The sequence below is a fragment of the Camelus ferus genome, chromosome 16 (assembly GCF_009834535.1).
Source record: "Camelus ferus isolate YT-003-E chromosome 16, BCGSAC_Cfer_1.0, whole genome shotgun sequence".
Classification (NCBI taxonomy): Eukaryota; Metazoa; Chordata; class Mammalia; order Artiodactyla; family Camelidae; genus Camelus; species Camelus ferus.
The window spans coordinates 27,311,109-27,337,020 of NC_045711.1; the positions used below are offsets into that span (position 1 = coordinate 27,311,109).

General features: G+C 43.8%; 2 long non-coding RNA genes across 3 annotated transcripts; one reads left to right on the forward strand and one right to left on the reverse strand.

Annotated features, from left to right (window-relative positions):
• Positions 1-25,912, reverse strand: LOC116656743. The gene is made up of 4 exons (XR_004311663.1): positions 25,797-25,912; positions 23,764-23,866; positions 8,247-8,345; positions 1-253 (listed from the first exon to the last, which is right to left on the reverse strand). It is a non-coding gene; the product is annotated as an uncharacterized LOC116656743 (long non-coding RNA).
• On the forward strand, positions 1,892-17,445 carry LOC116656742. Of its 2 annotated transcripts, XR_004311662.1 has the most exons (5): positions 1,892-2,160; positions 15,454-15,565; positions 15,716-15,811; positions 16,319-16,423; positions 17,334-17,445. It is a non-coding gene; the product is annotated as an uncharacterized LOC116656742 (long non-coding RNA). The 2 variants fall into 2 exon arrangements; XR_004311661.1 differs by lacking the exon at positions 15,716-15,811 and having other exon boundaries at positions 1,893-2,160; positions 15,454-15,652.

Genomic DNA, 25,912 nt, shown 5'->3' on the forward strand with positions numbered 1-25,912 from the left:
TATGATTTATTTAAGTGTAAGTTTATAGAATTTAACTTCTAGTAGTGGCCGTGCTTAAAAACTGGCTTGCAGAACTCTGGTAGACTGCATGGTCAGCCCCCACGAGTGAGGACAGGCTGGCTCCAGCCCGGCCCTGCATATTTGTTTTTCTCTTCTTGTGAATTTGGAATTTTTCAACATTCAAAAAGAGTTATTGGGCTAGATGCTGGGGATTCAGTGCTACCATCCCCGTCCTCATGGAGCTTCCCATCTTCTGGAAAAACAAATAAATAGAGCAGTGATTTAGAGCCGTTTTCTAAGTGCATGTTTTTTTTTTTTTTTTTTAATTACAAGATCAAAAATTTCTGTTTGGCGTTCAAGTGCCGATCTGTCCCACCATTTTCCAGTTATGTTCTAGGTTTGGCTTTTTCTGTCTTTGCTTTCCAGGCTCCCAGCTTAAAAACAAAATCCTTCTCTCAAGGAAGAATTTAGGGTAAGACTGTGGCACTAAGGACCATGAGGTGCTGTCTCCAAGCTGGGCTCTGACTTCTGACTTTAACGGGTCTGGCACCCTCCCCATCTAGAGAAGACGTGGTAAACACCTTGCGATTTGTTCGGACTGCAGGAACCCTGCTTCCTTTACCCTTAGAACCTATTCCTGAGACTTGCACCCTCTTCCACGGGCAAGTGCAAATTGTGGATCCCAAGCAGAGACCTAAATACATGAATAAAAGTTATAAATTACCCACTTACCCTTTGTTAAGAATAAATGCCCATCACAAGGGGACTAGTTAAAATCAGATATACTATTAATACATTTGTAGGATAAATGCAAGTTAATAATGAATGTGGAAGATCTTTAAGTAACAATATAGGACAATCTCTGAAATATGTTGTTTTAAAAAATGGTGAGAGACAGGGAAGTCTGTAGAGTGTACTCCTCATTTTGTAGACTCCCCTCAAATTGGAGACTTTCCAAGCCTCAGTGACACCTCTGCTTGTGTGAGAAGGTGGAGAGCTTGGAGAGCATCGGTCACGTTGCTCAGGAATGGCTGCACGTACACCTGTACATACACTCACGTGCACGCCCACAGAAGCGAGGAGAGAAAGCCTCTCCTCACACCTGAGAAGAGGCTGTTCCTCCCAAAGAGTCAGCTGCGAGTTCTCTGTCATCGTTCGTAATAGCTCCTGAAATGACTTGGAGAACTTAAATTACGTGAGGGCTTTATTTTCAGCTGCTGTTATCTTTTGAACTCTGGGAGCGGGTGGGGGAGCAGGTTACCCCGCAGCCCAGGCTTTTTCTAAAGAGCCTTTGTCTCTCTCTCTGCCCAGGTATTAAGTTGGTGGCGCAACAATTGGAGGTATATTCAGTTCACTTTTCTCACTGCCTCCACCCCCCTACCCCCACCCCCCGCTCCGAGCACCGTCCTGGCTCTGAATGTGGGCCTGTGTTCTCCGGGTCCACCGTCCTCAGCCCTGCGCAGGGGACTAGGAGAGAATGGGCCACAGGAATGCACCCAGAACAGAGCCAAATTGTTCAAAGCCGCATGAAGAAAGAAAAAACGGATGGGGGGGGGTGGGATTGGGGGGGCGTTGGGAGAAGAAGAAAAGCTTTTCTTGTCGGCTCCATTTCTGCGGAGATATTTGGAGGATAATGCAGCAATTTGGAGGGGAGGGGCACGAGGGGAGCAAGAGACCAGAGAGCTTTTTATCGGCACCATGGCCCGTACGGGAAGGTGACATTTGAGAGAACAATTGTGAGGTTGTTTGCTGCTATGAATGGAGCTTAAGAAAAGCTGTCTTTGGATTGCTGCTAATAGTCATCTTCATCATTCCTGCACACACTCTCTCTCTCTCTCTCAGTTCCCTTATGAAATAAGGGCACACGGGTAATAAACAAAGCACTATAAAAGATCAGATCGAGGTATTCTGTGGGCTCATTCAATCTACACACCACCGTTGGTGCTTTCGGCCTCGGGAACAGGTTCCAGACCGAGGCGGGATTAGGCGGGACCCCCTGCACCCTCTCTCCACCCCGGCTGAATTGATCGGGGCCCGTGTCCTTGGTCAGCTAACCCGCCCCCGACCACCGAGAACATGGCAGGATAGATTCCCCTTGGATGTTGCTCATTTGGATTTTGGAGTTTGCCCTGACTTTGTCAATCCTCAGGCCAGATCCAGGTGAGTAGCTACCTGAGTTAAAAAAGCTGTTTGTCAGTCGAATCTGACTTTTTCCTCCCCCACAGCTGCTTTGACAGATGATCCAGTCGTGACTCTTTTTTCTCCTCCCTTTGCCACGGTGTAGGCACTGCCGGCGACAGCCGTCTCCCAGCTGAGGCCTGCCTGGCTGCCTGCCGCAGGAGGAGCAGGCCAGATTGCCAGGGAATTGTGTTCATGTGTGCGGATGAGCTGGGTGGGCTCGCTGGATCTGGGGGGATAATCAGCCATGAGTGTTTGGAGAGAGGTAGAAATGATTCTTCTCCTGACAAGCGAGCTTTCTTCTTGCGTTGAGTCCTGCCTGAGCCTCTTCTGCCTGCCTTCACCTCCTCTGTAATTCTCCTTGGCTTTCAATTTGCAAGATTCACCATCAGTGAACAAGGGAATTCTTGGCCCTGTCTGGTTTCAAAGACAAGTAGCTTGGGCATCGGGGAACAGCAGGCATCAGCTCCGGATCTGGTTTCCTCCCACGAGCTGGTACCCAGTGTGTGCCCTTGTGTACAAAGTTCATCCACATGCAGGTGCTGGTGAGCTGGGCTCCGATAGGCTGGACCTCTGGGTTGACAAGTAACTAAAGATGAATGAGGGGACCCCATGGTTTTGGGGGGGGGTCTCTGTGCCTCATCAGAGCCTAGCCATTCTTTGCTATTTGTTCTCCTTTTCCTGGATCACAACCACCACTGCTGGGAATATAATCTAGGAATGAAACACGATGAAATTATATCAGTTTTGCAGAGAGAAGTATAAGGCTTGGATGGGTTTGTGCCTATGCTTGTGCGTGGACAGGAACAACTGAACGTGCTGTGCACACTTCAAAGGTTCACTTTACAAAGCCTCGAAAACGCCTGTCTTGCTTACAGACAGTGTAATAATATCAGGCGTCTAGTTCCAGGCATCGTAAGGAGGAAATTGTTCTGGCAGCTGTGTATTTGCATCTGTCTTGTCATTAGTGGATAATACTTCAGTGTATAGTGCTTCAGTGTATACATTCTGTATGATTAGTCTCTCTTCTGTTTATGCATTTAGCCTCAGGACTTTAGGTGCTTTCCGAATAATCCGTTTATTATTAATTACTTTTAACTTCCATTTTGCGAGTCGACTGAGAAATGGATTCATCAGGGATTCCAGTTGTATCCCAGTTGTTACAAAAGAAGGCTTTCTGGAGTTTAACTAAAACTTCGACTTCACAGATGGGCAAGACTCTGTGTGTGTGTGTGTGTGTGTGTGTGTGTGTGTGTGTGTGTGTGTGTGTGTGTGTGTGTGTGTGAGAGAGAGACAGAGACAGATGACAGAGAGAGAGAACACACACTATGAGCGTCATATACAAACAGTGCTATATTGCTTGTTCTGTTCAGGTGTGTGTATGTGAGTATAAAATTACTGTGCTGGAGAATAGAGTCATTGTGCCTCGGTAATTCGGATGCAGGCTTTAGATCCTTCAGCAGAGGTGCCTGTGACTGCCTGATGCATGATAAATGAGGCTGGACGCTGCAAAGACACGGTAGTAATTCGTACGAACGGGGTTATATCTAATACTTCGTAGATGTATTTCACAGACATGTGCAAAGTTTACCACCCTTAGGTCTTCTCAACGATGAACCACAGATGCTTGAAAGCTTTCCCAATTTGCCATCGCACAGAAAATGTCCTCTTTATTTGTTCAGCATTGAGGCTTTCTTTCCCAGGCTTGAGTTTTTCAAGCAGCACTGATTTCTCTGGAAATACCAGGATGTTTCATATGGCTGCTCCAAGAGAAAGCTGACCGACATAGTAGGGAATCAGTAACTGTCTGAAGAATAAAGGAACGATCGAATAATAGTTCCTGAACTGTAGGTAATGGCTACCCCTATATTTATTTATGCATGCATGTACTCTCTGGAGTAGAATATTTACAGAGTTATTGGACCAGCAGTCTGGACTCAATTGGCAAATTCTTTTAATGTCTCATTTAGTTCATCAGTAACTTAAATTCAGTTCATCGGTTGATTGCTTTGGAATTAGGTAAATATATCGCCCATCTTTCCATCCTCCAAGTTTCCTTCTTTGTACGTCGCCCAACATCATCTCTATTTAATCAACATACATTGGGCAGGTTAATATTAAGACCTCACTTTTTTTGAGACTACGATTTGAAATATGCCTGCAGTATGAGTATGTGTGTACTAAGCTGTGGAACAATTTAATTGCTTCTCGAATACGTACCCATAATTTCCGATGGGCGCCTAGAATGGCCAGGAGAGTGGTGGCACAGAAGTCAACGATTATGATTCAGATAAGGTGAAAGGGGGGGGGAGGACATCACTGTGGAGAGCTCTACAGCGAACATGAAGCACAATCTGCAGCAGTGTTCCAATAAGCACTTTGCCCAAATGACACTGGGTGAAGCGCTTACCAAAGGTGTCTGGCCCCAGACATCTCCCGCATACAGACTTACGGGGGTATGGGGACCCAGGGCTCAGACACATGCATTATTCACTGTATTTTTTTTTCTCTGCTTATTAGACTTGTGGGTAAGGGCGACATTAAGCACTGGCCCAGCTACCTTCTGAAAAACATTGCAAAATGCAGAACACAAAACACATAGTCTTGTGTTTGGGGCTTTGAGAGGCTCTGAGGTGACCTGGTGCTTGGGAAGATTTGAGAGCAGATTGGCTTGTGGCCGTTACTGTTGGCTAATAACTGCACTAATCTTTTTGAGGGGAGTTTTGTGTGCATGCACATTCCCCTCTCCCTCAACCCCCAAGTCAGAGAACAACAGAGGAATTGTGTTTCTGCACTATTCCATGAGATAGATCAGGGGACAGGGTGGATAAGGTCTGCGATGGATGACCCACTGGGCATTAGCCCTGAGCCATCGTGAAGGAACCCGAGGTCTGGGCGATACGGCGTTGGCCGAATTATAGGGAGATACCAACAGCCGAGTCATTTGAACAGCAGCTGTTTCAAAGTTGGCAGATCCAGTGCCCTTTGAGGGGATTGTAGAAGCAAGTGCAAGGTTTGATGGAAGAGAGAGAGGGGAGGAGAGGGTGTGTGTGTATGTATGTAAGGGAGTTGACGGATGTGTATATCCTTAATGTTAACGTCAAGGTGTCTGCTCTAAGGAGTTAAAACAATCTACAAGGTTATCTGTGATGGGGACACGACCTCTGATGTGGAAAGTGTTATTTAAATGTCCAGTCGTGACGAGGATGCTCCTTATAATTTGGAAAGTGCTTAGTAAATACTTATGCCTAGAAGTTCAGAACCAGAAGCCAAGATTTATGAGATCCAAAGGGCAGGTAAACCTCCCCAGGACGTCCATCACAGTGTGTGCTGATTTCCTATACTCTCCCCAAAATGGGGCACAATTATCATGTCAAACATCCTGAGCTCACCGTTTTGTTTTTCGTGAATTTCCACGGGCCAGCAGTTCAAACACCAGGCATCATGACAGCAGGGTCCGTGCCGATGGCTCAGCTGGGATAAGCGCTGAGGATTTTACTTCTCCTCTGCCTCTCTGCCCTGGGAGTCCGCAGTGCCCACATCAGGGCTAAGGCTCCTCTCTCTCCATCTGCTCCCTGTTAAGCAGCTGCTGGGTTTAGTAACAAGAAGGCCGGCATGGCTGATGGACCGAGTGTGCCGTGAGTGTAATTTGGCAGGGGTTGCACGCTGGCATCGGAGGGCAGGGAAAACGAGAGGAGGTGAGGGTGCTCCACAGGGCGGGTGGCAGGGCTGGCCTAGCTAGCTGCCCCTGGTGGCAGCCAATGCCCTTGGGAGGCTCTGATCTGAATCAGACAGAGAGCCAAGCAGAGACAGCTTCTCCCGCTCAGACCCCGGGAGTTCCCCAGCCTGCGTTTTCCAGCTCCCCGCGTACATTTCCAAATTAAAAAAAAAAGTGTGGAAAAGTACAGTAAAAGTGACAGCGCCTTCCCAGTTTCCGACAGTTCTGTTTTGACTTTGCAATCAGCCAAACTGAAGCCCCCGCGGAGGAGCTGGCTTAACTTGTCACCTTGAGTTGTTAACCGTTTCCCTGCCTCTCTTGGTGGGTGTCCTTCTGGCTCCTGGCCCCCGGCTGGCTCAACGACCTGTTAATCCTGTGTCCTTTCTCTCAGGCTTGTGGCTCTGCCTGAAGGGCCTGGTTTCTCTTCCTGGAGTCCAGTTTGAAGTCACCTCACTGTCACCACTCTTGTTGGTTTTGGCCAAGAAGTGGCTGAAACAGAAGGGTGATGGGTCAGGGAGGGAAGGAAATGTCTCCAGAATCAGTTCTCTGATGGTCCAGACTGTTCCTCAGAGGTCCAACTGTTTAATCCATTTTTCTTGGTTAAGGGCCAAAAGTGGAGGAAGGCTCATCTCAGAACTGGGATAGCTGAATACATGTATGTATACGCATGACTGGGATGTGCTGTGCACCGGAGACAGACACACTGTAACTGACAGTACTTCAATTAAAATTCAAAAAAAAAAAAAAAAAAAAAAGAACTGGGATAATCTACAGGGAAACAGATGGAGAGCTAATCTTCTCTCTCCATTTTCCAGCATTTCTTTGGTACCACATACCTTTATTTTGTCACTTCGGTGCTCAGAATTTTCTTGGTAATAATACCAAACCTTCAGGCCATTACTGAATGCTTTCTTTCTCCTCCATATTCCCATATTCCCAACACCACTGTCCTCAAAGCCTGGTACTTTCGGGCCATCCAACTTATTTATAGGAGAAATTAATCCAAATTAATTCTTTGGGGGCTTCTAGTTTAAAGGGTTACTCAAAAAAGTGAATCTCAAAACTTACATCTTTTAGAAACAACTTGGATTTAAATTTTTTTTTAAATTTAAATTTTATTTTTTTAAATGGTGGTAAATTTGCACGATTCATAATTCAAAATATAAAAATGCATAATAGTGGAAGCTTCTCCTCCAATAATTCAGGTCTTTCTTTGGAGGCAACACAAATTATTAGTTTATGGTCTATTCTTCCAAAGATGATTTATGAACATGTGAGCCATCATATAATCTCTACTCCCTTCTATTTTTACTGCGTTTTATTTCAGAAAAGTTTTAAATTTAAAGTTGCAAAGCTGTTGCAGACTTCCTATATATGCCATCACTCAGTTCCCCCTTTCGTTAACATCTTGTATTTCTACACAAGCTGGTATGTTTGTCACAGCTAAGGAACCAACATTGGTATATTATCAATAACTAAATTCTATAATTTATCAGATTTTACTAGTTTCATCCCAATGTCCCATCTCTGGTCCAGGATCTCATCCAGGATACCACCTTGTCATGTCTCCTCAGCTTCCTCTGGTCTGTGGCAGTTTCTAGACATACCTTCTTTTGATAACCTTGACAGTTTTGAAGAATGCTCCTCAATTTGCATTTGGCTAATATTTTGTAGAATGTTCCTCAGTTTGAGTTTGGCTGTTATTTTTCTCATGGTTTGCCAGGGTTATGGGATTTGTGCAGGATGACCTGAGAGATGAAATGCCCTTCTCATCACTGTATCCAAGGTACCTGGTACCCACGGACTTCCCAGTGATGATGTGAACCTGCTCACTTGGCTGAAGTGGTGTCTGCTAGGCCTCCACACTGTAAAGTTACTCCTTCTCCCTTCTACGCTGTAACCCTTTGCAATAATGGCACTAAGTTCAACCCACACTGAATGGGTAGGGAGTTATGTTTTACCCCCTTGAAGTTCCTTTAATTTCTAACAATTTGGCAGCATCCTCTCCGGACTTTCCTGTGTCTCACCATTTTTTAAAACAACAGATTTCAGAGATTGTACTATATTGGTACTTAAAGAGCTGACACATTCATTATTAACTTGCATTTATCCTACGAATGTATTAACAGTATATCTGATTTTAACTAGTCCCCTTGTGATGGGTATTTAGGTTGCTTCAATATTTGGGGCTTAATAAACAATGCAGGAATAAATAACCTGCTTCGTGTTCAAGTACACCTGTGGGACAAATACCTGACAGTCGAATTGCTACTGAAAAAGAGCATGATTTGTAATTTCTCAAGCTACTGACTAGTTGCCTTCAAGAGACAGGGAACTGATTTATACTCACCTAGTGACGTATAATCAAAGTGATTCAGTGGATGGAATTTCCAGTTGGTGGAGGAAATGTTTTTAAATTGGTGGACCATTCAATGTTTTGGCCAATCTCCTTAAATCACAGCACAACAGGAAATAAAAAAGTATAAGGAATCCAATTATTTAGTTGCAACTTGGTCTGTGAGTGAATTTAAGGCATCTACTTGCCGAAGACTTTGACCTGGTTCCTTAACCAGGCTCCGCTTCGTGCTAGTTTTCTGGCATGCTCTTGAAACCTTCTTATCTTTGCATAGAATGTTCTTTATTCTTTCAAGTTTCTCCCCTTCTTCCCCAACTCTCCATGTACCCATTGAAAGCTCACATCTTGGTTAGGGCCATGTGGCTCATTCTCTGTCGTTTTAGCACAAATGAACTCCATTTGCCTATATTTATTTGCACCCACGTGTTGCTATGCTCAGCCTCCCAAGTCACTGCTATGCTGAAGAATGATTTTACCCTCCAGGTGTATGGGGAATACTCTGGGGTAGGGGACTGTACCTCCTCATTATTGCATCACTCCCCAAAGGCTTCAGAAGCCAATGAGAAGTGAGTTCATATTGTTGGTAGAATTACTGATGGAGCCTCTTCTTCATCTGCTTCATCATCTGGTAGAGGAAAGACGTGGGAGGAAACCATTGCTGGAAGGATATCTGCCTACCCCTGGATTCCTGGTGCCCATACTCTCCCCTCAGAATAACACAAGAGGGACAAATATTTTCTTTGTGGCTAAGTGATAATTTCTCGGGGGCGGTGAGAAGTAGCTCTAAAGGTCACTAGTGAGATCTAAAATTATCTGGAAATGTTGCAAATCGCCAAAGACCAACTCTGGGCTCCAAAAGACCTCACGGATTGGGGGGACCATGGCTTCTCTGATGTGTTGGCCCTGGGATGCTGTGAATTTATTGACTGCCCACTGGGAAGGCTCCCCACTCAGCCTTATACCAGGCTCCTCTTGGTGCCAATCCAAGCTGAAGCAGAACATTCTGCTCTCGTGTTGGTTTTCTTTTGTCTGAGTCTCTAAAACCTAGCCTCCATAAGATCAGAACACTGAGAAGGCTGGAGTCCTACACTTTGGAATAATCCTTTTAATTTGTCTACAAGAGAAACACCCCTCCCCCCACTGCCCTTCTTTTCTTTAACCCCCTTACCCATTTCCATTGACATGGTTTCTGTTCCATTTGGTTCTCATCCATTCAACCTACTTAAATTATAAGATTTTCAAATTGGAAGGTATCTTGGAACCCCAAGGAAAAGACCCTCAGAAAGACAAAGTCTCTCTGAAGGTCGCAGAGCTGGTGGAAGAAGCTCAGGGGTCAGCGTAGGCAGGTCTCTAACAGCCTCGAGCTGGTTTCTTTCTCTCACACCCCCTTATTCAGCAAGTGTCCCATAACAATAACATAATAGTGATAACCATGGCTGACATTTACTGAGTACTTTCCATGAGCCTAAATGCTTTCCCTATGTTGTTTCCTTACAACAGCTCTCTAAGGCAGGCAATTATCGTTTTTGCCATTTATCAGATGATAAAATCGAGGAAACAGTGGTTAAGGTACGTGCCTAAGATCGCATGGCTCCTTTCAGGTGAAGGCAGGACAGTCAGACTGCAGAGCGTGCACACTTATCATAGTTCTTATGCCTTTGTGTACTGCATTTCATGGCAAAGTAACATATGGAATAGGCAACATTAGGTTTTGCAGAGAGGATCTGGCTGAAACAGTCTCTGCCCTTGAGGATCTTCATTCTGGTCAAGGGCCAAGACATGGCAATTGGGTTGCTGATAAACACAGAACACCCAGTTACATTTGAATTCCACATGAATATTAAGTTTCGTTTGTTTGTTTTTATCTAAATTATGTCTCAAACATTGCATGAGACGTGTTTATACTAAAAATCATTTGTTTATCTAAAACAAATTTAACTGGATGTTCAATTTCCAATAAAAAATGATTTTTTCAAAAATATAAGTATATCCAAATATTTGCAGGGGACATACTTATCCTAAAAATGTATTTGCGGTCAATCTGAAATTCAAATTTAACCAGGCATCCTGCATTTTTATTTGCTAAATCTGGCAACTTCACATGTAGAGCGCTTGGAAAACATTATGCTGGTGCAGTACGTACCATACACTCTTCCTTAGCCTCACCCCCAATTATCTTCCCTCCTTCTTTCTACTTTCTTGACATCTCTTCCCATTGAGCCCCCCTCCCCACTGCGTGCATTCCATCCAGAATACATAGTCTTGTGACAAGCAGTGAGCTCTAGAGCTATGTCCCTCCCAGGGTGTCCAACAATCTGTATGGAGACCTTTTTCTTTCTTCCCAGGTGCTCAGCTCTGGGGAGTGTCCTGAAACTCCCGAAGCCTCCACTCTCCTCCAGGAACACTCTTCCTCTTGACTCTCCTTGGTTGCTCTGTCCAACCCTCCACCCCACCCAGACTGGGGTGCACTGGTTTGCATCAATCAGGCTACTCTGTGTTCATTAATACTCACTGAAGTCATGGGGTGGGGGGTGGGGGCAAAAGGGACCGAGGCAGCAAAGGCTAGTTCTTTGTCCTCTGTCTGAGATAGGCTTTCACGGGGATCGGGGTGAGCTGCTGGGGTGGGGTGGGCGGGTGCTCTGAGCACACTAGCTAACAGTCACCGCCTGTGTACTCTCCGGGATGGGGGCGTTCCACTGGCTATTTTAAGGCCAGACTGGTGAATGTTGGGTTCCCCTTCGTTTACCTAGGCTCTCAATATTTTCCCTGGCACACTCTGAGGTGGTCACAGAATGTGGGAAACCAGGCAAGGGAAAAAATTAATGCTGTGTGATGACGCCCCTGGTCGCGGCTGCTAAGTTCCATGGAAAAGACAGGGGTTGGGAGAGTGGGGGGCTTACTATCTGTGTCTATGGGTGTCTCCCAAAGCTTTTAGCTGTATTGGCACCCACTCAACTCTAGAGATGGTGGAAAAAGAAAATTGGCTGCAAACTCAGTCCAAGGACCGCCTGGCAGCCCCAACTCCACCCACTCCCGTGGAGTGCCTTTGCCCGCAGTGAATGCCCCTTTATCGTCAGCGAGCGATACTGACTTTTCAAAAATACTGTGTAGGCCTTGTGCCCCAGATGCCTGTGGCATGCAGGCTCCGCTTTCTTTCAAGGGTGTTGGCTTAAAAACCCACCCAGAAACCTGAGAAAAATTTCTCCACTTGGCATCTCAGGAGGCTGACACCAACTGCCTTCTGCTTCTTAGCCTACTGGCCACAAGCTACCTACTGGATGGCTACTATAAGGGAAGCAAGCAACTTCAGTCCTGGGGATGATGCAGTGGGCAAATCACAGCTATTTAATAAGTCCTCCAGGGAGCATGCCCTGCCCCATCACTCAGACTCACAAGGCAAAGTTGTAGTTCATCACCTTCCATGAGCTGTAGATGGGCTTTGCAAGAATGTTCCCCATTGTCCTTCTGCAGGCGTGGCCCTCTTGGTTAGCACTGTTTCGTCAGAGCCAACGGTGGAAATTGAGACTGAGTGTAGGTCTGAATTGGGTATATGGTTTGGTGTTAGTCTTTCTCCGGGGTCAAGCATTTGTAAATGCTTACCGCACACCAGGGACTGCACCGGTCACACTGCATGCATTTTATCATTCAGCCATTACAGCAACACCGTGTGTTAGGGATCACTGGACCTGCTTTACAGTCGCCAGGTTATGTGCTAGCTTGACTACAACCACCAGACGAGGTCAGCCTGGAATGCCTCCTGTGCTGTATCTTTCTTTACACTAAATCTCACTAATAGAAGAACTTTTCTCTCGAGTCCTTGTCCACCTAACGGCAGCTTTGTTTCAGTCTTTCTGGAAAACTTGATCATACCTGAAATTGAGAGGTCCACTGGAAGATATTTTTCAGAGTCATTCATCACATATTTGTAACTGAGTTCTGTTGAGATATGGGTGATGCAGTCTTACTGCTGTTTATTCAGAGTAACGCACACCCCACCCTACAGCTGTGGTCTTTCTGTTATAGCTGGATGGGTTCTGGTGACATGGAGGACCACATGTGTCTTCAACTGGTCAGAAGACAGACTGTTAAATGTGGCCCCCACTTGACTCACACTGGACTTTAAGATGTCACAAGTAGATCACTTGAGACTAGTTAAGAGTGTGTCCAGAGATCCATGAAACAACGCTTCATAGGAACTTTTATTCCTGTAATGTCCAGCATACAAGATGTACGTGTTGCTTTCCAACTTCCCAGTTAGACGTGAGTGCCCAGAAGTGCTCAAAGTCCTTGGTATTTGACTAAGTCTAAGCAAAAAGCCATAATTCCAGGTTCTATTGATGACTAGGTCCCCATCACGGTCCCAGTTTCCATTGTTTCTTCTGTCAGCCAGCACACTCTGCCCTCAGTTGATGCTGTCACTTCTAATTGGGACTGCTGGCTTGTCTTCATTCCGAAAGTCCCAATAGCATCTCTAAGTGAAAATATCCACAGGCTACATTCATCAATACAAGGTCTGATGTTTTTAAAATTGAAGTAGTCAGTCACAATGTGTCAACTTCTGGTGCACAAGATAATGTCCCAGTCATGCATATATATACATATATTCATTTCCATATTCTTTTTCATTAAAGGTTATTACAAGACATTGAATATAGTTCCCTGTGCTATACAGAAGAAATTTGTTTCCTATCTATTTTTATATAGTGATTAACATTTGCAAATCTCTAACTCCCAAATTTATCCCTTTCCACCAGTAACCGTAAGATTGTTTACTATGTCTACGAGTCTGTTTTTGTTTTGTCAATGAGCTTGTTAGTGTCCTCTTTTTTCATTCCTTTTTTTTTTTTTGTAGATTCCACATATGAATGATATATGGTATTTTCATTTCTCTTTCTGGCATACTTGACTTAGATTGACAATCTCCAGGTCCATCCATGTTGCTGCAAATGGCATTATTTTATTCTTTTTTATCGCTGAGTAGTATTCCATTGTGTAAATATACCACAACTTCTTTATCCAGTCATCTATCTGTCTATGGACATTTAGGTTGCTTCCATGTCTTGGCTATTGTATATAGTGCTGCTATGAACATTTGGGTACGTGTATCTCTTTGAATTAGAGTTCCCTCTGGATACATGCCCAGGAGTGGGATTGCTAGATCATAGGGTAAGTCTCTGTTTTAGTTTTTTGAGGAATCTCCACACTGTTTTCCATAATGGCTGCATCAGATTCAAGGTATGATTTTTAATTAGGCTCTTGACAACTCAGAAGACCACAACCTCCTCATAAAAGGCAGATCTTCCCCTTGCCTGGAAGATAGGTGTTAATGAAGCACAAATATCTAGAAAAAATATACTCCAGTTCTAGCTCCTGAAGACATCAATTCAGCCCCGTGGAAAGTAGGAAGAGATGACAGTATTTGCAGAGAAAGTCTCGATCCTGGTATCTTAGTCCCCAGATTTGCTCATCATTCTTCATCAGATGGTTTTCCCTCCCTCTATGAACATGGAATCTACCCTCATACATACTTTGGGGACAAGTTGGCTGTTATTTACTTTAACTGCTTACCTTTTCTCCAAATTATTTTGCCTATGCTCTTTGTATTATGCTGTAAATGACATTCATCCCGTAACGTTTCTAACGTAACTACTACAGGCAAATCTCTATGCTTGGGGCTTTGAAGGACATGGATGAAGTCAACAAGGGAGGCTCAATGACCATGCCCAGAACTAGCCACCAATTACAAGGCGACAAGCAGACTTTACAAACCTGATACTGACAAGGTGTCATAAATATGTGCTTTTGCCAAAATATGCAGATCAACTAAAGCTCAAAGAAATTAATTTAAAAACACAATCACTCATTCATTCTTAGGTTCATTCAGCATATATTCTTGAAGGTCTTAAATGTCCGTATCTTTGAGTTAAAACACTAAGAGCAAAACAGAATGGAAAACAGAGAGGTTTCCTGCCCTCAAGAAAATCGTAATTAGGCCATTAGGAGAAATGAGAAGTAGCTCCTGCTTGTATTTTTATTGCAAACTGTAAATATGGAGTCTGTTATTTACTCGGAAATATGTGATTTGTGAAATGCAAATTCAGACAGACATCACTTTTTCCTAGCCATCCTTAGATTAAAAAATTTAGAGTAAGAGGGAAGAAAGTTTGACTCTAAAGTGAATTTTTTTTTTAAAGCATTTCTTTATGTTGACAAGGTATGTCAAATGTGCAGCAAGGGTGACTGTCATGGGGTAGAATTCATCAGGGAAACTCTCATAGGTAGTTTGGATTCAAGACAGCTTTTGAAGAACTTGAGTCACAGAGAGACAGGCCTCTAGGAAGGTTAGGGGGGGACCTCCAGGTTTGAGCAGAGTATAGAAGGGGTGTAAGGAAGTTGGCATAGTGGTGGGTGCTGGGAGTGGGGACAGAAAAACACTCAACATGCTGGGAAGAGTCAGGCTTTGTGGTAAAGAAGGGATAGTGGTAGAGCATATGCTTAGCATGCACAAGGTCCTGGGTTCAATTCCCAGTACCTCCAGTAAAATAAATAAGTAAGAAGAAGAAAGGATAAATGTGGGCTCTAAGTGCTTGCTAGGCTGACACTGATTTTTTTTTTTTATTGTTAAAACAAAATTTTGTTTCGGTCTATCAGGTTTCAAGGCTGCGATCTTTCCTTTGCAAGTGCATGGTGCAAGCTTTCAAAAGGCAAGCAGGAAAAGCCACCAGATGCACAGGGCCCAATATGCAGAGCTCATTTCCACATTTTGAAACAAAAAAAAAATATTTTAGCTCAGAAAGTAAAATGTGCATGCATTCAAAAATAAAACCGAGAGGTGGGGAGGAATTTCGTATTTTCAGCTGGCCACTCCCAGATCCCCAGAACTCTTTTCAGTTTTCTCTGCTAGTAGCAATTATTTGGTTAAAGACTTTGAGGAATACGGCACTGTATTCAGTCACCAACTCCATCTGCACACCGAACACAAGACATGCCATGAAAAACATTAGTACCTTCAAAACAGCCTGGTATCAAAACAGCTAAAGCAAACACTGTTAGAATATGCATGAACAATTTGGGCAAAAAGAATCCAAAAAACAAAAACCCATACTTGTAAACCCAAATAAGCACAAAACCACTAAAAATAGCAGAGGGACTAAGTCTTGTGGAAGAGTCCTTCTGAACATCTCTTTCCTTTCTTTCTCAGGTAGCAGTACTCTTGGAAATCTCCACAAGCGGATTCAAGAGTCAACCAAACCAGGAGTGCCTACAGCTTGAAAATTTATGCCAGTGGAGGAATTTGTAGCATCTCACGAACTGTGAGCCTGTGAAATGTACCCAATTCCTAGAGCTGAACCGAATGGCAGCCCTTTGTCCTTCCATGAAAGGAGACATCATAGGAGATAGTAGGTTTCCTATTGGATTGCTTTCAAATGAATGACCTTGCCTTTTTTTTTTTTCCTTTTTAGCTCTTTCTATTGAAAGGATGCAGAAATGCAGTACTATTTAAAAAAGAACAAGTTTCTGAGAGAAAGAAACTTTCATCATAGCAGGGTGATGTTGCTGTGAGTAATAACTTTAATGATAATAAAAATAACACCTAATATTTATAGAACAATGACTATCTGCTAAGCCCTAGGATAGTGGTTCTCAACCAGGGGTGATTTTGCTCCCCTGGGGACATTTGTAAATATTTGGAGATATTTGTGATTGTGATAGTGGTTGGGGCGGGGGGGGGGGGGTTGACATGTGGCTGATGGGGGGGGGCTACTGGGATTTAGTAGGTAGAAGCTAGGATACTGGTAAACATCCTACAGTGCGTAGGATAGGCTTCACAATAAAAATTTATCCCACCTGAAATGTCAATAGTATTAAAGCTGATCAGCCTTGCTGCAGAATGAGGCTTTAACACGCATATTTAACCTTCAAGATAACCCTATGAGATACATAAAATTATTGTCCTCACTTTCTTAAATGAGAACATTTACGCTTAATGTAACCAAAAAATTCTAACAAATTGTTTTGACCTTTAACTCTTTAAGATTTCCTTCTCTCTCTTTTTTTTTTTTTAGGGCAAACCCAGAGTTTTATTCATCTGTTTTTTTTTCAACCAATCACATTGCCTATATTAAGATTTAAACACCACTTACTGAGTTCTGATGCCATGGGAGGCACAGGTAAGTATTAAATATTATTAAGTTTTAATAAGTGTTAAGATATTTCTAGAGCAAAAGTGGATGAGATCATTTTGATGGTTAATAGTCACTGCTTTTTTTTGTAATCTCTGTCTTATTTATTACCAAAAAGGCTAAAAATTAGAGACATGTTATCCTACAGAAAGTTTGTACCAGCTTACCTTCCCATGAATCATGCTTATGTCTCATAGAGAATGAGAAATAGATTTTTCTTGAGGTCGATTTGCCTCTATAGTAATTGCAGAAAATTTAGATTTCTTCAGTCGCTGGGAATTGGCTCTCTCAAATGTCAGCTGAGGCTGATCCAACCCCCATCCCATTCTGAGATGAGACTGGCTAACAGCTGGTGGCTGGGGCAGGGGAAGAAGATATTATATAATGTCTACAAAAGTAATGAAAAGTTGCCTTAACTGCTAAGATAAGCAACCAGTAAGATAAAGAATGAGAATCTACTGTGATTTAAAATTTTGTTTCCTAAGCATAGTATCCAGACTTTCCCTCGCATCCTCTGTTTTTAGTCCTGATCTCTGACAGTGGCGTGGCATGTGCTGTTGAGGAAATAGAGGTCCCAATGCCAGGAGACTCACACAAGAGAGGCAATCTCTCACCACAACCTTATACAGAATTAGATCACTGAATTCCAACATTGTTGGGCCCTCTGGAAGACAACTTTGTTTTTTCTTGTTTTCCTTCTTGATAAATGCCAAACTCCTTGTCAAAATATTTATGACTAAAGTTGGGAAAATCAGACATTTTCTTTCGAATCATTTCTCTGCATCTGGCTTGAGGGTTCTGACCACTTCTCTTTCCTCTGCTCTTTTTTCTTTCCTCTTCTCCATTATTTTTCAACTTTTTCAAAGTTCTCTTTCCAATTTTTTCTCTCTCCTTGTAGTATTTCTCATTGACCATGTGAAATGTGAAGCAAGAGAAGGGAGGAGAATTGCCTAAATGATTAGACTGACTATCCAGTGGGAAGGTTGGTGTGTCCGGGTCAAGAAAGGCAAGTATCTCTTTACTGCGGTTAGAAGGCACCAACTTTGAAGTCTTTTGAAAATGAATGATGCCCCCTGCCCCCAAAGTCCATGAAACATAAGCTGGGCACAGTAGGTTATAAATCCTGAATAATATTTTTCCCTCTCACAATTTTCAAAAACTTTCAGCCCTAACCAGCTGTCAGCTTCCTACCACTGGTGCTTATTTAAATATTATTATTATTGTTATTTAAATTAACTGAACTCAGTGAAGCTCAAAATACAAGTCAATTTAACAAACATTTGTTAAACATGTATTATGGGGCAAGATGAGTATGATGTAACCAACTCCTGCCCTGGAGGAATTCAACATTTTGTTGGGGAAGATAAGTTAATATATATCCAATTCGTAATTATATGTATTATTTATCCATCGCTGCATAACAAATTACCCCCAAATTTAGTGGCTTAAGCTAATACCACTGTCTATCACTGCAGAGTTTCTGTAAGTCAGGAACATGGGCATGACTTCTCTGGGTCCTCTGCTTTAAGTTTTCTGGCACAACTGCAATCGAAGTGTTGGTCTAGGGTCTGTGGTCTTATCTGAAACCTCAAGTAGAGAAAGATTCTCTTCTTAGCTCATCCACGTGGTCATTGGAAGGACTCAGTTCCTTGATGGTTGTTGGACTGAGGCTCTCAGTTTCTTACCAGCTGTTGGCTGAAGGCTAGCCTCAGTTCCTTGCCATATGAGCCTTTCCAACATGGCAGCTTGCCATCGAAGTGTGCAAGCTGAGAAGGCAATAGGGAGTCTGCTGACAAAAGCAGATGGTTTATACCATCTTGTATAAACCACTTTTGGAAGTGACACCTCATCACTTTTGTGCATTCAATTGATTAAAAATGAGTCATTAGGTCCAGGCCGCTCTCAAGAAGAGAGGATGACACATGGGCTTGACTACCAGGAAGGGGGATCACTGGGAGCCAAGTCAGAAGCTGCCAACCTCGTAAAGGCTAAGGGATTGTTAAAAAGAGAGGCTCAAAGAAGCCGTGATTCTGTCAAAACAGGGAGTGGTATAAGAAATCTTATCTTTAAGAAGAGGTATTTTCTGGCCAGTCTGATACTGGACTGCTCTAGAAAGTTTCTGGCATCTACCTAGTGATTTGTGGGATAATCCTAAGCTTACAGAACAGCGACTACAGCTTTGGTAGCTAACAGCTGAGACAGTATGTCCCCAAACATGAAGAAACATAGGCCCTCAACAGTGTCCCACAAGTCACATTTACTTGTTCTATTCAGTATCTGTCTCAAGGAAATTTTTTGCAGAGCACTGGTCATTTAGCTGCTTATTCACTCATTTTATGCATCAGATAATACTAGCTAGTGAAACTCAAAAATGAACGAGATTTACCTTTGAGGGTCTCTCCTTGGTCTAGACTAGGGGTCAGCAAACTATGTCCTGGGTGTTAAGTCTGTCCTTTCCCTCCTCTGTTTAGCTCATGAGATAAGGATGGTCTTTTTTACATTTCTTAATGTTTGAAAAAGCAAAGGAGGAGACTATTTTGTGATGCACAAAAATGATACAGAATACAAATTGCAGTGCTTTATAAAGTTTTATTGGAACACAGCCATGGCCATTGATTTACATTTGTCTATGGCTGCTTCTACTGCAACTGCAATGTTGAGTAGATGCTACAGAGAACATACAGCCCACAGAGCCTAAAATATTTACTATCTGGACCTCTCAGAGAAAATTTGCCCACTCCTGGTCTAGTGGAAGAGTGACATGCAAACAAGTAATCACCGCATTGTGATATGTGACCTACTAGACTCGCAGACAAGGGCCACAGGGAGCACAGGGGTGGGACTTCTGTTCATTACTATTTCTGGGTTGGTCAGCGAAGGCTTTGTGGAGGTCCCCTTGAGGATAAGTAGGGGTTTCCCTGAAATGGGAGGTGTTAAAGAAAAGTTATTCATGGCACTTGTTAAAGATGGTAAGGAAGACTTTACTCAAGAGAGACTACTACTACGATGAGGTTTCGTAGTAGGGGCGAGAGATTGGGCTCAACTCCAAACACAATAAGGATTAATGGAGATTTATAGCCCAGCAGCAAGGTGGGGTCGGTTGGTGGAAAATTACTAAGATGAAACAGCAAGAATAGCAGGATTTGGGCTAAACCAACTTGACAGGATTTTTGCTGAAGGCTGGTCAGGGTGGTAAGATATCCAGGGTGCAAGAGGAGAAATTTGATCAGATATGAAGGGTGGGGGATTTCTGCAAAACAGATTCAGCAATATTCTTGCTAAAACTAGACTAAATAATCCAGGGACAGGGCCTAGTCAGAAAGAGGGCTTAGGACTTAAGCATGGTCAAAGAAGAGAGTCTTTGCATCCTTGTCAGAGGAGAAAAGAGAGAAAGGACAACCTTTCAAGGGTCCTTAAATTGGTGACCATGGACTCCTTAGAGGGCTCAGATGCTCCCTGAAATTGTTTGCCAAAACCTGTGTTTATATGCATATGTGCATTTTTTTTTCCCTCCTAGGGAGAGGGTCTATGTCTTCCAATGGGTTCTTAACAGTTTAAGAATCACTATTGTGGGCAGACATGGCAGCCTGTGCAAAGCCACAGATGTGTAAAGGAGAATAATACACTTACAGGAGTCAACAGCAAGAGTATAACCTACGTTTCTACGGAGTGTGGATGGAAATGAGGCTAAATGAACGTCACCCAATGTCAGAGGGATCCCCCAGGACCTGGATGGAAAAGAGGTCTGAGACTGACTCAGTACAGTTTTAAAGGACTAACTAGGACAAGGACGTTGAACACAACTCAGTGAAACAGACTTGGTCTTGGCTCTCAAAGGACCACTCCATCAAAAGCAGCCGATGGGTAGGCAAGAAAACCCCAGCCACCCTACAGAGAGGCTGTGAGTTCCCAGCTCACTGTGTTAAAGTGGGAAGAGTCGGCTAGATACCTAAACCTTTAACCAATGCTTGATCAAATCTCATCCTCTATCCCCCTCCAAACCAGAACAACATTGACGAAATCTGCCTCTGGCCCTGAGAATGCCTGGCCAAACAGCAAGAGGCCAGCACAAGACCCAGCTTCCTCTTCAAGAGCTGAGTCTTTATACTTGGTGGTACCGTGGGCACACAGAACTCCCCAGGACTGGGAGGGAGAGTTTCTAGGGCCGAGGGGGATGGATGAAGGCTCTGGACCTGAGGTGTGTAGGGAGGAGGTAATGGTTTTCACTAAATTCCTTTTTATATTTTATTTAGATTAAGTTCTGCTCAGCAGGGTGATTTCTTAATTAGAGCCGCCCAGCCAGGCAGACCTCCCGCTCAGACCCCTGTGCTGCCTTCTAAGGTTTCATGGGGGACCTTGTCCTGCCTTATTTCCTGAGTTCTAATATTTGACTAGTATGCAGTGGATTTCAATGGGAGGAAAAGACATGTAATTTAATCATCTTTATTAGATTTTACCTATGGATGGGGAGAGGGGAAGGAAAGAGGAGAGACGTATGTCCTCTCTTTAACTTCTTCTTTTTTCTTTTTTCTCTACCTTTCTTCCAGTGGTCAAAGAAGAAGGAGACTCAATTATCTTTTCTTTTTCCTTCATTTTTCAAACAAAGGAGCTAAATGAGAACCTTAAGTCCCCCAAAAGAATTGTGTTCATTGCAGGCCTTTTCAAGACTTGGTGGAGAGATTTATATAAACAAATTACTCAGTGCCTCCTTGGTAACCTTGATCCTGAGAGTGACAGTGATGATCCTACAGCTTTCTTGTCCTCTCCTTCCTTATAGAAGTTGCAGACTGCTCAGCAAGACCTCACAAAATGGAGGAAAGTTCAAGAGAGAAATGGTCTGCTGTGTATTCTCTTACTGCCATAAACTGGCATCATTTTGGCCACTATCCAGCAGAGAAAAGCCAGCCTATGGAAACAGAGAAAGAAGATCAGACGGTGATGGAAGGAAGGGAGGTTTGTCATGTTGCTGTCCTTAGGACGGGGATAGGAAAACTGAGCAGGAATTAATAAGAGCAAAGAGTCAGCAGGAACTCTTTTAAAGGAAATAAATCCACTGGAGTTTTCCAAGAAAGAGAGATGGAATTCAGCATGGCACATCGAAAAGAAAAAGAAAGAACCGTGTCTACAACTCCCCCAGTTGTCCCGCTAAATGCAAAGACACGTGTGCCCGTCTTGTTTTTTTCGATTCCCACATCGATGGGCACATTTGCTGAGGGTTTGTGCTCTTTCATTTATATTCTATTACCCACAACTTCAACCGCCTGTGTGCGCACACGCATGTCCATACATACACACATACAGAAACGCACACATACACCCTGCAGTTTATAATCCTCCCTCATGCCCCTATCCTGTTGATCTTTCTTCACTTAAAAATTATCGGCAAAGAATTTATTCATTTGGGAGAATTCCAGGCACTACATTTAGGTTCAGTTCCAATGAAATGGGATCCAGACTTTTCAAACCACGCTGTTTTGCAGATAAAACACAAAGGCAGAACCTCATTACCTGGAGACACAGTCCTTTCTTTTTCCTCCTGCCTTTTGTTTCTAAGCAATTTTAAGCTTGTTTGGAGAGTCTCATAACAGGGGCAGAACATTTCTCACCACATCTATTTCAGGAGGGTTTTTAGTTAAGAATAATGAATTTATCTCCAAACAGATAGATGTTTTACCAAAGCTAGGAAAAAGACACTTTTACTAATATCCCCTATAGGCTGATCTTAATCCTCTCGTTGTTCAAAATGCTTGGTCTACGAGACTCTTACTTATGTGCCAAATGTCTTTATTAAATCATTGTATTAACACAGAAAGAAAAAATCCTATTACCATGTGTTTCTATGTGTGATCAAAAGTTATCCACAGTCCTGCTAACAGCCTATTTATTCCAAAATTTAAAGAACATAAAATTCCAGGAGAGCCCATTGTTTGGCCAAGTTTTTCAAACTTAACTGTAATATGGCTGGAGGGGTCACCAGGTCCTAACCAGGAAAAGGCCTAAGTTTTATCAAGGCAGTAGCTCCCGACAACAACAAAAAAAAAACTGTGAAAAATAGACCTCCCATTCACCCATACAGATAAATTCTTGGCAACACTACCATGATTTGATCCACAGAGACACAATGAGTCTCTGATACCCGCTTTAATTTAAAAAACCCAAGTGGCAAACTCAAAGACAAATTGCACTAGTGAATTCCAGGGTTGTGGGATGAGAAATTGAGTTTCAAAAGTCAAGAGATGCAAAGTTTGGTGTGTTTGTATACTGGGTTTTGAAAGTGGACCAAAAAAAGAAAAAGATTTTTGAATGCAAAATTAATACACATTCATTGTAGGGGGTAAAAAAAAATCACTCAGAACCCTACTACTGAGAAAGCACATCTGTTATGGATTTCTAGACTTCGTTTCTGCCTTCAGGTAGAAGTGAGCTTTAAGGACTAAGGGTTAGTGTATAGTCTAGAATCGCAGGGCCTTACGAGCATTAACAGAACCTGAAAGGAAAAGAGACCAAACGCAGAAGGTCCAAGGACTGTGGCCTGTCGGGGGGAACTGGACAGCTTAGGCAGACCACGTTGAGGATGTCAGCTCCAGGAGGCTCCAGGTGAAGCAGTAGATACAGTGGGACCCTGCATGACTGGAGATCTCAGGTAGCAAGAAGATGTAGTAATAGAGGTGCGATGGATGTGGCTGACGTGAGGAGAGAAATGGGAGCATTGCAAAGAGCTTGGCCCTGGAGACATACTTAAAATCCCTTGGTCTTTCAACGATGATTAACCCAAATTACCTTTCTTGCTTATTACAGATGCCTTAGGATCTTGTATTATTACTAACTACCTGCCACGTTAAAAATAAACGTTTGGGACGCAAGGGTGATTTTTCTCTTCTCTTTTTAATTGCAGTTGTGATGTACTCAGTGGCCTGGCATTCAATGAGGTCTGGCTTATATTAGGCCCCGGCTGAGAGACGCATGCTAATTTAGTGACTTCAATTATGCCTGCCTCTAACTGTGGTCTCCCTATGTGGGACATGCCCTTTGAGTTGTTTTTCTCCAACAGAAGTAGTGGTTATGCTGGGCCATCTATGTTTTTGCCCCAGGCCCGTTACGACACATACTCGCGAGACAACTGGCCAGGATTAGAGGTATGATCTGTGACCCTGAAACAGACTGAAATTAATTGGCCACAAGGGGGTTGATTCCACAAAAATAAGCATCGGAAGCATGTATTCTTAATGAAAGACCCCAACTGCCACAGGTGTGTACCTGCCTCCCAGCCATAATAATTCTTCCAATAAAAGCAGCAGAAGGGAAGAAACAATTTTTTTTCTACATACCAGTGCTTTTGCTTGGGGCGTGTCTCTCACCAGCCACAGGCTGCAGGTAGAGGTGTGCACGTCAGCTGAGAAGCGAGAATGATCACCAGCCTTTGCTTTCAGTCTGCAGGGATTGGCAAAGAGGAAACAAGCCATATTACCCAGTGCTGGCAAAACTGGTGAGTGGGGGGAGTCAGAGAGTGGGTGAGTCCCTGGGGTGGAGGGTCCCCCAGCACTGTATTCAAAAACTGCAGAAACCCCAAGTTTGAAGTTTAGATTGTTTGACTCCAAGGCAAGATAGAGAGACTGTATATTAAAAAACAAATTCTAAATTAGTTTTAAAATGCACATCAAGAAGCCCCTTCCCCCAGCACACCTGGATATTATTTATAAACAGAAAGAAGAATAAGCTACCTGCTCTCTTTAAAACCACCCTGACCCCTCATACTTCGAGAATCACAAATGATTCCAGGAAAGCAGTTGCTCAAGTCTGTGCGTTTGGAGATGAGGGTAAGGTAGAGTGAAGCATGGAAGGCTCACTGTTAACAGAGCTCCATCTCGGGCTTCCTGAGATGGGGCACTCGGCTGTGAAGCCACAGGAGGCTGGAGGGGTAGAGGTTGGGGGCAGGAAGAGGAGGAAGTGAGCAAGGGGGCGATGCCTGGGAGGGCTGCGGGAGAGTAACCAATCCCTTCGCGGGGGCAGGTGGAAGCCTCCGGGGTCATTATCGGGCAAACTGTGCAGGCCAGGGGGAATGAGATTTCCGGAAGTCTCCCGCTCTCCCTCCTGCCTGCTTCCCTCCTTCTCCTAGCGGTTGACTGCAAGGAGCAGCGGAAGGAAGGATGTATCAAACCCAAAGAAGAAAGGACCCCTGCCATTCGCCCCCGGTGACATCGACTCTGAAGGCAGCAATATTGCGACAGCGGCTGTTACAGAATAACAGCAACCAGAGCAGGAGGCAAATCCGATGCGAAAGGGCTGCCTGTTTTCTTTAACACCGAGAGCCCGGCGTAGGCACAGGTTCCATATCAAAGTGAGAAGGATCAAGTCTGTGCAACCTCACCTCAGGACCTGGACTGGGAGGGATGGAGGAGGTGGCGGCGGGAAGGGGGCAGTCCAAGCCCCAAAGATTTCCAACACGAGCTGAGTTTCTAGAGCTCATTTCTGTGGCTCTTCCTCCAAGCAAACATGCAAATCAAAATACAATCCGGCTCCGTCTGCTACAGTTGGTACAGGGGAGGGCTGAACGACTGGGAGGGGCTGGCGGTATCCAGCAGGGTTATCTTCTAGGTCTTGAAACGTAACTTTTGTTTTATTCGGTTAGCTTTCCACCTGCATAGACTTGCCGTAGGGGAGAGGTGGGTCTTAACCAGCATTAACATGAGTTTCACTCCCTGAACACAGAAGGTAAAGGCTTGGGAGAAAATTCCAGGAGTCAGCATTAAAGCTTTTCTCTGGATAAAGGAGAAGCCTCCAAATTTGCACGTCATCAAGGGACGGTTGGTAACACCAGAGACTGCGTGCTTTTTGTTTCTAGCCCCTTCGTTTACCAGAGCCAACCTTGTAAGACAGACAAGCATCTTCATCCTGAATTTTCTGGTGGAACGAGAGAAACTCTGCCAGGCGGGACATTATTTGCTCTCAGTTCCTCAGGATGGAAAGAGATCCCTTTGTGGTAGGAACTCCTACCCATATCTGCACATTCTTGAGGTTTGCCTGGGAAAGGAGGGTGACAGAATGTGTTGGAATTACTCATTTCTGATATCTGTCCTATTCCTTAATGATCATATTTCCCCAGCCCCCAGATCGCACTGAGAGGAAACAAAGCATTTTATCTGTTGTCCTAGCACCTCCGTATTTTCCCGGGTTTTTCCTGTCGGCCGGTTCCCATAAAGCTGTTACTACTGTTGCTTTCCCTCTTTCTTATATTTCCTGCAATAAGGGTTAGGAGCTTTTAAGAGCTGGTGCCCCCAGAAAGGTGTACAGAAAAAAACAAAGGAATCTTTAGTTTGCTCTTTTTGGGGGTGATTCAACGCTAGACAGCCTTGTTACCTACCCTTCTGAGTCAGGCCCTCAACAGGCGTCCTCCTGCCCGGTGTCCTTGGAGCCAGAAGCAAAGGAAAGCTTTATTCTTTGATGGAAGGATGGAGAGACGGAAGCTCACGCTTTTAT